Source organism: Bubalus bubalis, chromosome 7 (genome assembly GCF_019923935.1).
Source record: "Bubalus bubalis isolate 160015118507 breed Murrah chromosome 7, NDDB_SH_1, whole genome shotgun sequence".
Lineage (NCBI taxonomy): Eukaryota > Metazoa > Chordata > Mammalia > Artiodactyla > Bovidae > Bubalus > Bubalus bubalis.
The window spans coordinates 97519937-97531492 of record NC_059163.1 but is presented as its reverse complement, the minus strand read 5'-3'; the positions used below and the strand labels follow the sequence as shown (position 1 = coordinate 97531492).

The window sequence follows — 11556 nt, the reverse complement described above, 5'->3', positions numbered from 1 at the left end:
TCTTTTAATTTCATGGCTGCAGTCACCATCTGCAGTGATTTTGGAGCCCAGAAAAATAAAGTCTGACACTGTTTCCACTGTTTCCCCATCTATTTCCCACGAAGTGATGGGACCGGATGCCATGATCTTCGTTTTCTGAATGTTGAGCTTTAAGCCAACTTTTTCACTCTCCACTTTCACTTTCATCAAGAGGCTCTTTAGTTCCTCTTCACTTTCTGCCATGAGGGTGGTGTCATCTGCATATCTGAGGTGATTGATATTTCTCCCGGCAATCTTGATTCCAGCTTGTGTTTCTTCCAGTCCAGTGTTTCTCATGATGTCCTCTGCATATAAGTTAAATAAGCAGGGTGACAATATACAGCCTTGACATACTCCTTTTCCTATTTGGAACCAGTCTGTTGTTCCATGTCCAGTTCTAACTGTTGCTTCCTGACCTGCATACAACTTTCTCAAGAGGCAGATCAGGCGGTCTGGTATTCCCATCTCTTTCAGAATTTTCCACAGTTTATTGTGATCCACACAGTTAAAGGCTTTGGCATAGTCAATAAAGCAGAAACAGATGTTTTTCTGAAACTCTCTTGATTTTTCCATGATCCAGTGGATGTTGTCAATTTGATCCAGGAAGTCCTATTTAAAAAATAAAAACAAACAAAATCCAAGTGAGGCATATAAAAGTAGACCACATCTACATTTGTCACAAGGACACTGGAAAAAACAAAGAAATCAGAAAAGCAGCAATTAGACTGATCCAAGCTGACTTCTGAAAAAGCAAGAATGAAATAAAAGCGAAATAAAATCTTTAATGTGTAAAGAGAAAGTAACTCCTAATCTAAATTATATATGCAGTGAAATAGTCTCTTAAGACAATGACAAAATACAAATGTTTACGATCAAATGGTAATAAAGGAAATTCTGAATTATAGGATTTGCTGCTTGAGTATAGCCAGATGGCACAAATGAGGAAAAGAGTGACTAGAATTGGCAGTGGCACTAACTTAGATAGAACTGTATCTCCATTCCAGAGGTTGGAGAACCAGCGTTACTATTTTATAAGGTGACATTTGAGCAGAGGCTTGAAGGAAGTGAGGGAGTGAACCATGTGGATATCCAAGGCTGTTCCAAGCATGGAAAAGAGCATTTGCATAAGCTCTGGGGCAGTAGGGGAGTCTGCTTGAGGTGTTCAAGGAGCAAGCAGACAGCCTTTCCTGGACCAGCAAGAGTAACCAGCAGAGTTGTAAGGGATGATCGCTGTAAGGACTCTGGTATTTGTGCTGAGTCACCAAAGAAGCCACTGGAAGATTTTCAACTGAGATATGACTTGATCTAACCAGATAGATCTAACCAGCTTTAGAAACAATTTAGGTTCAAATCACCAAAAAATTGTTCTTCTATGGACTAATGTAATCTGGTATTCAGGAGGCCTTCTGCTGATCCAGTTTGATGTAAGAATAGAATTTAAAATGGAGTTAATAGCACCCATGTCCTACAGAGTAGATGCTCTTCCCTGTTTATAATTTCCTTCTAACAAGCTTTAAAAAAGAACTAGATTGCTGAGTGCTTAAGGTCACACTCTATGACAAGGATGGTAATGTGTTCTTGACAGCATTTCCATCCTATAAACAGGCAATGCATCATGCTATACCCCACAGCCTCTCTTTGTCCCTGTCAGGATGGATTAGCTACAGAAGGAGCCTGCATGCACCTCTAGAAACTGACCAGTTAAATTTTTTTATTTAAAAAATATTTATTTATTTGCTTATTTGGCTGTACCGGGTCCCAGTTGCAGTACTCGGGGCCTTTGCTGCATGTGAGATCTTTCAATTGCAGCAGGTGAACTCCTAGGTGCAGCCTGGGAACTCCCAGTTGTGGTATGTGGGATCCAGTTCCCTGACCAGGGCTCAAATCTGGGCCCCCTGTACTAGAGGTGTGGAATCTCAACCATTGGACCACGAGGGAAGTCCCTAAATTCTTTTAAAATGGTAGTTATTTTGGATTTGCATTTTGTCACTCTGCACTTGCTCTCCAGTTCCACTCTCTACTTCTTTCCATCCTACTTTGTGATTCTGGCTTCCAGTGGGCTCCTCTTAATGGGAAACACTGGAGGCGTAAATGGTGGAGAGAAGTGGGGTAATGTATTCTCCTGGCCATGGGGAGACCTGTCTAGCTAATTTCTCTAGTGAAGTGCCCTGCTCTTTTCCAAAACTTCTCCTGTAGCTACAAGCTCTTCTTTGGTTCCAGGCACTGCTCTTCCTCCACGCCCCTTCAGGCCTGGGAGTGGTAAAGACTCCCTGTTCTTGGTAGCCCTGGGATGCCATTCTTTGTTGGTTTCCCTTTATTCTGCTCCCACCCCTGAAAGTAATTCCTTCAGCCAAGTCTTGTTAATGACTTGTTGATGGTGCCATCTGTTTTCTGGCATACAAATTGCTATATAGAATAAGTTCAACTAGTTATATTTATTAACATTGATTTTTCTTTTATATACTTTGCATTTTATGACAAATTTTGAAATTTTCACATTTTTTAAAATGTAAAATTAAACATGGACTCAAAAACCATTTACTTGATATCATAAATTCAATGCAATGAACTAAATGCAATGACCCAGAAACTAGAGAAGCAAATAAGAGGAGTATCTTAGGCAACTTTGGGGTTCAGAAAAGACTCCACTGAGAAAGTGAGTAGGACTTGGCCACCACATAGCCTAGGGTTGCCCCTTTCTACTCAAGGACTGGGGGTCTCACTGCCCTATAACCTCAGGACCGCCAGGGTTAGCTGCTCATAGTCTCACTCCAACCTCTCTTGAAGGTTCCCCTACTTTAGCAGTTCTGATGACATCTACCTATGACCATGTGGGCACACACAGTCAGAAAAATTTAGATGTTTAGATTATGGAAGTGCTGCTATAACAATTTCTTTAATGAAAAGAATGTAATTCTAAAGCAGACTGAATCTAAAACTTAAAAATAATTGTTGATACAGTGAAATTGTCAACAGAGAAGCAGCATTGTTTGAATCTGTAATTCAACAAGTCCTGACACCGTTGTTGTTTTTTAAGTCTTGCTGCCAATGTGATGAATGCTGATCTATTATAATGGGTATTATTATGTCAATATCTTTCAGATTGCTATAAAAACTTGTCAGGAGATATACGTATTCAAAGGCATATTTATCCAATTAAAGATATATATATATATGTGTGTATATATATATATAAGCATCAGATCATTACTTATGAGTAGCTTTGACAGCCAGATATAAAACCTTCCAGAAGACAGAAACCGCTTCCATATAAACAAGTAATTGGCAGCAGTCTCAAATCAGCCAATCTGCTTTTATTCAAACCAATTTTGTTAGCTTCCAGGTGGCCTGACCAATCACCCTGGTCTACTGGAGACTGAGGGGTTCCTGAACAAAGTGCTTTCCATGCTAAAACCAAGATGGTACTGGGCAAACTGGGATGATTTGTTTCCTGTAGTTCTGTGTCCTCATGAAGGTCAGTAGAAGATATTTCTGTTTTGGGTTGAATTGTGTTTCCTGTCCACCCCCATAATTTGTATGTTGATGTCTTAACCTCCAGTAGCTCAGAATGTGACTGTATTTGGGAAAGTCTTTAAAAAGCCAACTAAGTTTAAATGAGGTAGCTGGAGTGGGCCGTGATCCAATATGACTGGTGTCCTTACAATAAGGAGAGATTAGAACACATACTGAGGGATCCGTGTGAGGACACAGGGAAAAGAAAGTTCTCTATAAGCCAAGGAGAGAGGCTTTAGAAAGAATCAACCCAGCTGGTACCTCATTCTTGGATTTGTAGCCTCTAGAATCAGGAGAAAAACGAATTTCTATTGTTTAAGGAACATATTATATGGCAGCCCTAACCGAAAACAGTCTCTAATAGTTATTTTTGACTGTGCATTTCGACTGACAGTTAGAGCCTAATCTCCTCTTCCTGAGAGTTTCTCTTCTCCTCACGCTTCTTCCTCACTGTTCACACAGGAAGACCTCTCCCCTGAAATTCCTTCACCTAGACTATGACCAGAGAAGGCAATGGCACCCCACTCCAGTACTCTTGCCTGGAAAATCCCATGGATGGAGGAGCCTGGTGGGCTGCAGTCCATGGGGTCGCTAAGAGTCGGACACGACTGAGCGACTTCACTTTGACTTTTCACTTTCATGCCTTGGAGAAGGAAATGGCAACCCACTCAGTATTCTTGCCTGGAGAATCCCAGGGACAGGGGAGCCTGGTGGGCTGCCATCTAAGGGGTCGCACAGAGTTGGACACGACTGAAGCGACTTAGCAGCAGCAGACTATGACCTCCACACTTCCCATTTCCCTTTTCTTCTAGCACCTTGTTCCTTCATACTCCTTTTTTTTTTTAATTAACTCTATAACTCATCAAACTATTTCTCAACCCTTCCAAACTTGCTTTAACCCCAGTACTCCATAAATATTAGTCACATACATGAAAAATGACACTAGCTTCTCTTTCCTCCTTTCTTTCTTCTCACTCCAAATGCTTTTGCATTTATTGTTTTCTTGTCTCCATTTCCCACTCCCTTGTCAGCCCCCTATAACCTGGTTCCTGGCTCTCACGAGTATATTGAAATTTTAAAGTAACCTAGACTGCAGCCACTGGTATCAGTGCCATTTTGAAAATATTATAATGAGGTCTCCTTTTCTTCCAAACAGAGTGCAAGGTGGTTTCTTTCCTTAGCTGCATAAGCGTTCCCTGAAACCATGCTTGGAATTTCATAATTTCCCAGTAAACAGTTTCTTCTTATTCTGACCTTTTAGGAACTGTCTGCAGTATCTTACACTGTTGAATACTCTCTGACCCTTGAAACTCTCTCTAATCTGGTTTTCCAAGCCTTCTTCTTACCTTCAGTGGCACCTGAGGAGTCTTTAAGTGTCTCTGTCTTTCTCTCCTCTATCTTGCTATACACACACACACCCACACACACCAACTCCAGAAATAGTTGCTCATCAAATTTCTGTTTTTGGTTCTCTTCTCTTCCAACTCTCTTTGGTCACTAATGTTTTAGAAACACACTCATGACAACCACCACCAACCACATCTTTGTAGTTATCTCTTGATTTAGATCACCAATCCTATGTCTCTTAGAGCATCGGGCTTGAATTTCCAATTGAATATTAGTCACTGCCACATGGTCTCATAGAGCCTATTATGATTAACATGACGAAAACTGAACTCATGTTTCCACAGATTCTTTCTCAGTTATGATGTTACCATTCTAATTACTCAGACTAGAAAACTCAGAGCTATCTCAGTTTTTATCCTTCTTGACCTGCATGTATTATCTGTAAGCACATCCTATTGACCTATCTTCTAAAATCTCTTAAATCCTTCTCCTTTTCATTACATTGGATAAATAGTTTAGTGTAGCGATTAAGAGCATGGATATCAGTGGCAAATCAACTGAATTTGAATCCTGATTCCCCTACTACTAACTAGGTATGAAACCTTAGGAAAATTATTTGATGTTTAGACTGTAAAAATAGGGATAAAAGGAACCTATTTCATATGATTGTTTGAGTTAAATAAGTTAATACATGTGTGTGTGTGCTAAGTCATTTGAGTTATGTTCAACTCTTTGCGACCCTATGGACTGTAGCCTGCCAGGCTCCTCTGTTCATAAGATTCTCCAGGCAAGGATATTGGAGTGGGTTGCCATGGCCTCCTTCAGGGGATCTTCCTGACTCTGGGATTGAACCCAAGTCTCCTGTGTCTCCTAAATTGCAGGTGGATTCTTTACCCACTGAGTTACCTGGGAAGCCCTCCCTAATACATGTGTAGCAAGGATTAATTGGGTGCTCACCCAACCTATTTCCTCTTCCTAAATACCCAGCAAAACTATTTCCCGGATCCCTTGCATTAAAGCGGGGCCATGGAATGTGAGCAGAAATGTTGTGTCACTTTCATTCAAAGGGAGCTGAAAGAAGACGTACATTTCCTATGCTCCTTCTCTTCTTTCTCTGAGGCAAAATTGGAAGCAACACATGATGATGGAGGAGTTAGATGATGGGAGGATTCTGAAGGGTTAAGTCCTGTCTGGAGGAGAGCTGCCCCTGAGTGCCACCACCCAGGGGCTTCTGCAGTAGATTGTGAGTGAGAGAGAAGTGACATTTAAAGTTTTACTGTGCTGAATCCCTGAGATTTCGGTTTTTTAAAAAAATATCTGATAGTCTTATTCATTCCAAACATCACATAAATATGCTGGAAACAATGCCACAAATAATAAGCACTTGTTCTACTCCTACGATATGAGGTTGAGTCCAAATCATCTTTCCCTTAGATTGAGAGGATCTCATAAAATATCAACTTTTTCTAGCCTGAGTAGTTTATTTATTTAAGATATATTGTGCCATGAAAGTCTTTGTTTTGCCCAGTTACATTTTTGGTAAATTCCAAATGATTAATGTACAGAAGCAGCAAAAGACTATTGTGTTCCCCCATAACGAGGTAAAACAGTGATACTCCATTCCTTCTTTACTGCCTCAAAGAAAAGGATCTATGATGCCAGGACTTTTGCAGCCTACTTTCCACAATTCGTAACTTCTCTCCCACCACCTGTATCTTAGCCTCCTAAAAGTAGAGGTCAAGTTGCCTTGGGTCCAAATCCTTACTCTCCCACCTTTTCTCCTTTTCAGGTCTCTCCATGTCTGGGATATACTCTTATGACCAATTATTTGGTGAAACAATGTGTATAACATTTTAAAGAAAAGAAAGACATTTACTATTTATGGAACAGATTTTATGCGCTGTGAATGTGCTTTAGAAAGGTGATGTTAGACCTGAAGGAAGGTTGCTGTGGTTGGTCCCAAGGTCACCTCAGAGATTCACTCCAGACCCAAACAAATGGATCTCTACTCCTCTGCCAAACATTCCATCAAGAAGACTCTTTTCGTTTTTTAAATGTTGAGTTTTTAAAAATTTGGTTGTGCTGAGTCTTAGTCGAGGCACATGGGATCTTCAATCTTTAGTTGTGGTATGTGGGACCTAGTGCCCTGATCAGGAATGGAACCCAACCCCTTACCACCCTCCTCCCCCTCTTCCCCGCCCCTTTGGGAGGGCGGAGTCTTAGCCACTGGACCACCAGGAAAGTCCCAAGAATATTCTTATAACCTGAGAGGGCAGGAGGGAAGGCAAAGAGTGGGCTCCAAGGGAATATTGCTGGGGCAATTTAACGCCATAGCGACACTTGGCCTGGTGGTTCCCTGATTCCTGATGTTTTAAAGTTCAATTTACACGGTTATCACTGAATTCAGTAATGAGATAATTAGCTCTAAAGTATTTCAGCTCAGTTTCTTGTTTGTCAGTTGAGGGAAACTAATCTACCCCAAGGGATTCCCTGCCGGCCCCTAGCACAGTGCCTGGCAAGTAAAGCTCAAAAGCTAGTGAATGGTGATCACTGGGAGGCCCCTCTGTGACTTCTATCATCGGTCTCTCCAGAAAAAAAAGAGACAAATTTCCCATTTGCTGGATCAATATTTCTTTATGAGCTGTGAACCAAAACCATTTCTACCATCATCACTATAATTCCACCCACAGTAATTATCATAAAGGCCTGACTATGCCCTGTAATTGGAAGTTCTGAATAACTGTCAAAACCAGGAGATTTGAGACCTCACCCAAAACCAGTAGGTGTTCAGACTTTCCTGGACAGAAATCAGTTAGTTATGTTATAGACATTCCAGTTTAATCTGTGAAGAGATTTGAGAGTAACTGAGAGCACTTAAATGGAATATACCGATGAGATTTATTTTTATACACAGCATGCTTGGCCCCATGCCGACCCATCATCCCTCCAGATGCTCGGGCCTGTCCTTAGGGGCTCTGGACCGCTCAACTCTGGACAGCCGCACGGCCGCCACCTCCGCGCCTCCCGCTTCTCGGGAAGACTCGGCCCCGCAGGCGCTTGCAGGGGGCGTCCCCGTCCGCTTCTGCCTTCGGGGCTCCGGGAGCGCCGGCGGGGGACCCCAGCGTCCCGCCCGCCGAGCGCGCGCCCCTCGCCTGCGCCCCACAGCGGCTCAGGGGGCGCTCGCCGAGCCGGCAGGCGGGGCCGGGCCGGGGTCTCACGGCCCCACAGGAGTGCGGGCTTTCCCCACCCCCGGCGGCGACCCCACCTCCCGCCCCCGCGCCTTGCGCGCGTGTGTCCGTCTGTCTGTCTTCTCTCGACGTCAGTGGGAATTTCCAGCCAGGAAGTGAGAGAGTGAGCGAGAGAGAAAGAGAGAGAAGTGCACCAGCGAGCCGGGGCAGGAAGAGGAGGTTTCGCCACCGGAGCGGCCCGGCGACGCGCTGACAGCTTCCCCTGCCCTTCCCGTCGGTCGGGCCTCGCCGCCGCCGCCGCCCTCGGCCTGCGCCCAGTCGCCGGCCCGGCCCCGAGAGCCCAGCGTAGCCCAGGCCGGAGCAGCCGCGGCCGGGAAGGCGGCGACGCCGCGGCCCCGCAACCCCGCGCCCGGCGTTCCCTCCTCCCGCGCTGCGGACATGGCGCGGCGCTGACTGGCCCGGCGAGACCGCGCGCCTGCCTGCCGGCCCGGACCCAAGCCGGCCCATCCCGCACCCGGACCCGCTCCGGCTCCGGCCGGCCGCTGCCTCTCCCTTCCCCGTCCCCCAGGCCCGCGCCGCCCCGGAGCGGGAGCCACAGGCGCAGGGAGGCCGAGCGCGGACCTGCCAGCAGGGTAAGCCAAACTCGGGCAAGTGGGGGCCGCGCCGGCCCGGCTCCCGCCACCCGCCCGCCCCGCACCCTCCAGCCCCGCTCGGACTTCCTCATTCCTGCGCTAACCGTCCGGCTAGACCGTAGGGGAAGGTTGACAGTGGTGGAGAGGCGCATGGGCTCGGCGGGCCGGGGGCCAGGCACATCCGGACTGAGCACGGGCCGGTCGGCCGGAGGGCCGCGGCTGCTCGCCCGGGCAGTTCCTTCTCCTCTGTCCCTCCGCCGGGTGGGAACGGGAAGCGGAGGGGAACTCGGGGAAACTTTTTTTTATACCCACCCTCACTCCCTGCCGGTGGGTGGCTTGAGGATTGGGGTGCGCTTGGGCGCGGAGGAGAGAGGGGGAAGGTGGTTGGTGCAGTGCCGAACCAGATTTCACCTAAGGGCGTTTCATGAAATGAAAGCAGAAGTGCATGTCAGTCCTTTCAGCTGGGAAAGCCCTCCCCGGCTCCCCCAGATTGATCGGACAACCTTATTCCTGAACTCCTACTTCCGAAAGAAGCCCCCAGTTCACTCACACTCTCTCACACACCACCCCACCCCCAACCAGGACCTGTGTGTACCTTTCAAAAAATAAGGAGGGCCTGGTACTGATCCTACAGGGACTGGCATTTGAAAGCGAAATACCCACTTAGGACACTTTTGAGACAGTCTGATTATGTAAAACACTTGGACCATGTGTTGTGCATGACTTCTAAAACAAAAATGATATAAACAAAGCTATTGTGACATTTTAAAATAATGCATTTTAAAAATAGCTGCGTTTTCGTATACATTTTTGATAAAGAAGTCAAAACATTATCTTTCTCATATTCAGAACTTGTCGGTAGACATGCTGTTCTGAGCATACAGATGACTGCAGTAGACCGTGTATCTGGAAATGCAGAGTATTTTAACCAATAGAGTAAATGTTCAGATTGTGTTCTTTTAGTCTATAGGTTGAACAGTAATGAAATTACCGGGAGTGTTGTATGAGAATCAATGCTAGGTAAAATTTCTCATTAATTTACCGTAGTAAATTAGAGTTGTTTGTAGGATGATTGGTTGGTTGGTTGACCGTGTTGATTATCAAGATTTAAGATCTTTTAGTGAACTTTGTTTAGTAGGGTTTTTCAGCATTGCAGCTAACTAAATAACTATATTTAACTTAAGGATTTTGTTATAAAGCCTGTAATCTGGGAGAATGACTATGGTATTACTAAAACATTTAATAACTGGCATAGAAATGGCTCCTCTACAAAATAGTGATCTTTGGTAAACACTGAAGTTTAGGATTGAGGTATTCAGTGCTTATTTTTCTGGCAAAATACCTCAGTTGAATATTCCTGAGTAGTTTAAATTGCATTTGTGTTTGCTAGAACTTTTAAAAGGGGATCTGATTAAAATAAAGCCCTCAGCTGAAGCATGTTGTTTTCCTGATTTTAACACTGTGCTTTCTAGAGATGAATCCTTTTACTGTTTGATGTGCTAAAGAAATCATATAAATAACTTAAAGCAAAGCATTTTTTGAGCTTATGAACTTCAGAAGATAGGAAATAAAGAGAGATTGATTTATAATGTGATTAAATTGCTACAGTGAGAAGAACATATAAAGCAAACAGAGATCTCCTGAATTTACTTATCCATATTGACATACCTGCAACTCCTCAAAGCCCTCTGGAGCCTATTTAGATAAAATGTCTTCCTAAGCCACGGCCTACTGGGCAAATGAGAACACAAAGAAAGACTCATTATGTGTAGATTTAATGCTGGCAGTGAAATACTGCTTGCTGTGAACAGAAAACCACTTCTAACTTTGAAAGACTTTTTCAGGAAAATGCCCTAATCCAATTAGGGGTTGGTGGCATTTGAAAATCTGTTATCTTTGTTTTAAACTTTCAGTTTTATCTTATGTCCTGCAGCTGGCGTTTACACGGGCTGAATAAATGCCCCTGTTTTTCAAATTCGTTAGTAAATACTGGAGTATAGGTACAAAAATAGTTGTTCCCCTTTGTAAGCACTCCTTTGATCTTTGCACTTCCTTCTTCTACCTCTTAAACAAGATCATCTGTAATGACTGAGTTGCCCTTAATGAAAGCTCAGTTGGTCTGAAATAGGCAGAACTTCAGATTTAGTGATCACGGTCCTCATATTTCTCTTGTTATGTTCCTTGGAACAAATTGACACTAGTTGAGAAACTGGTATCTATGGAGCTTGTTTTTACTACTACTTTCAGACTTCCAGATAACTGATGGAGAAAGTTACTACCTTAACTTAACTTTCAGGGATTGCTCATTGTGGTAGATGGAAGGCCTCGATAAGGAATTGGCAGCTACAGGAATCTTGGACTATCATTCAATCAGCAAGCCCTTATTTTTACCTAATTTATGAGAGGTATTCCCCTGTTCAGAAGAGGTGAAAGTTCTGGCTTCTGGGGGAAGTGGTTACTTCATAACCTTCAATTAGTTTGAACTTGGGAGAAGTAAGAACAGTAGTTGATATTTTGAAACAATACATTTAAAAAATGATGTCTGAGTTTCTGTATAGATTTTTTATAAAGTAGTCAAAATATCTTTTTCAGATATTATTAGTAGAAGTGCTGTTCTGAGCATAGAAATGACTGCTGTAGAAAATGTATGTGGAAATGCAGAGTAGTTTAACCAGTAAGAGGGAATATTCAGGTTATACTCTTCTAGTCTACTATTAACTAGGAACCACATTAACAGGAGTGGATGCTTAAGAATCAAAGGCTATGCAAAATTTTTATTTCCCTTTCAGTAGAGGGGTTGTTTTGTTTAGCTGATTGGTTTTCTGTTTATACTATAAATCATATAAAGGTGGCATGAT

At 43.7% G+C, this 11556-nt stretch overlaps 1 protein-coding gene across 4 annotated transcripts in view; it reads left to right on the top strand.

The window, feature by feature from the left end:
• The first annotated feature begins 8424 nt into the window (after positions 1–8424).
• Positions 8425–11556, top strand: part of NFKB1 (nuclear factor kappa B subunit 1) — a 121707-nt gene continuing 118575 nt past the window's right edge. For 2 of the 4 annotated variants that reach the window (XM_025290373.3, XM_025290372.3), the window contains exon 1: positions 8462–8698. The gene's annotated coding sequence lies outside the window, so the exon portion shown is untranslated. Of the gene's footprint in view, positions 8699–11556 lie in introns of all 4 variants that reach the window. The other 2 variants (XM_025290376.3, XM_025290374.3) reach the window with 2 other exon arrangements.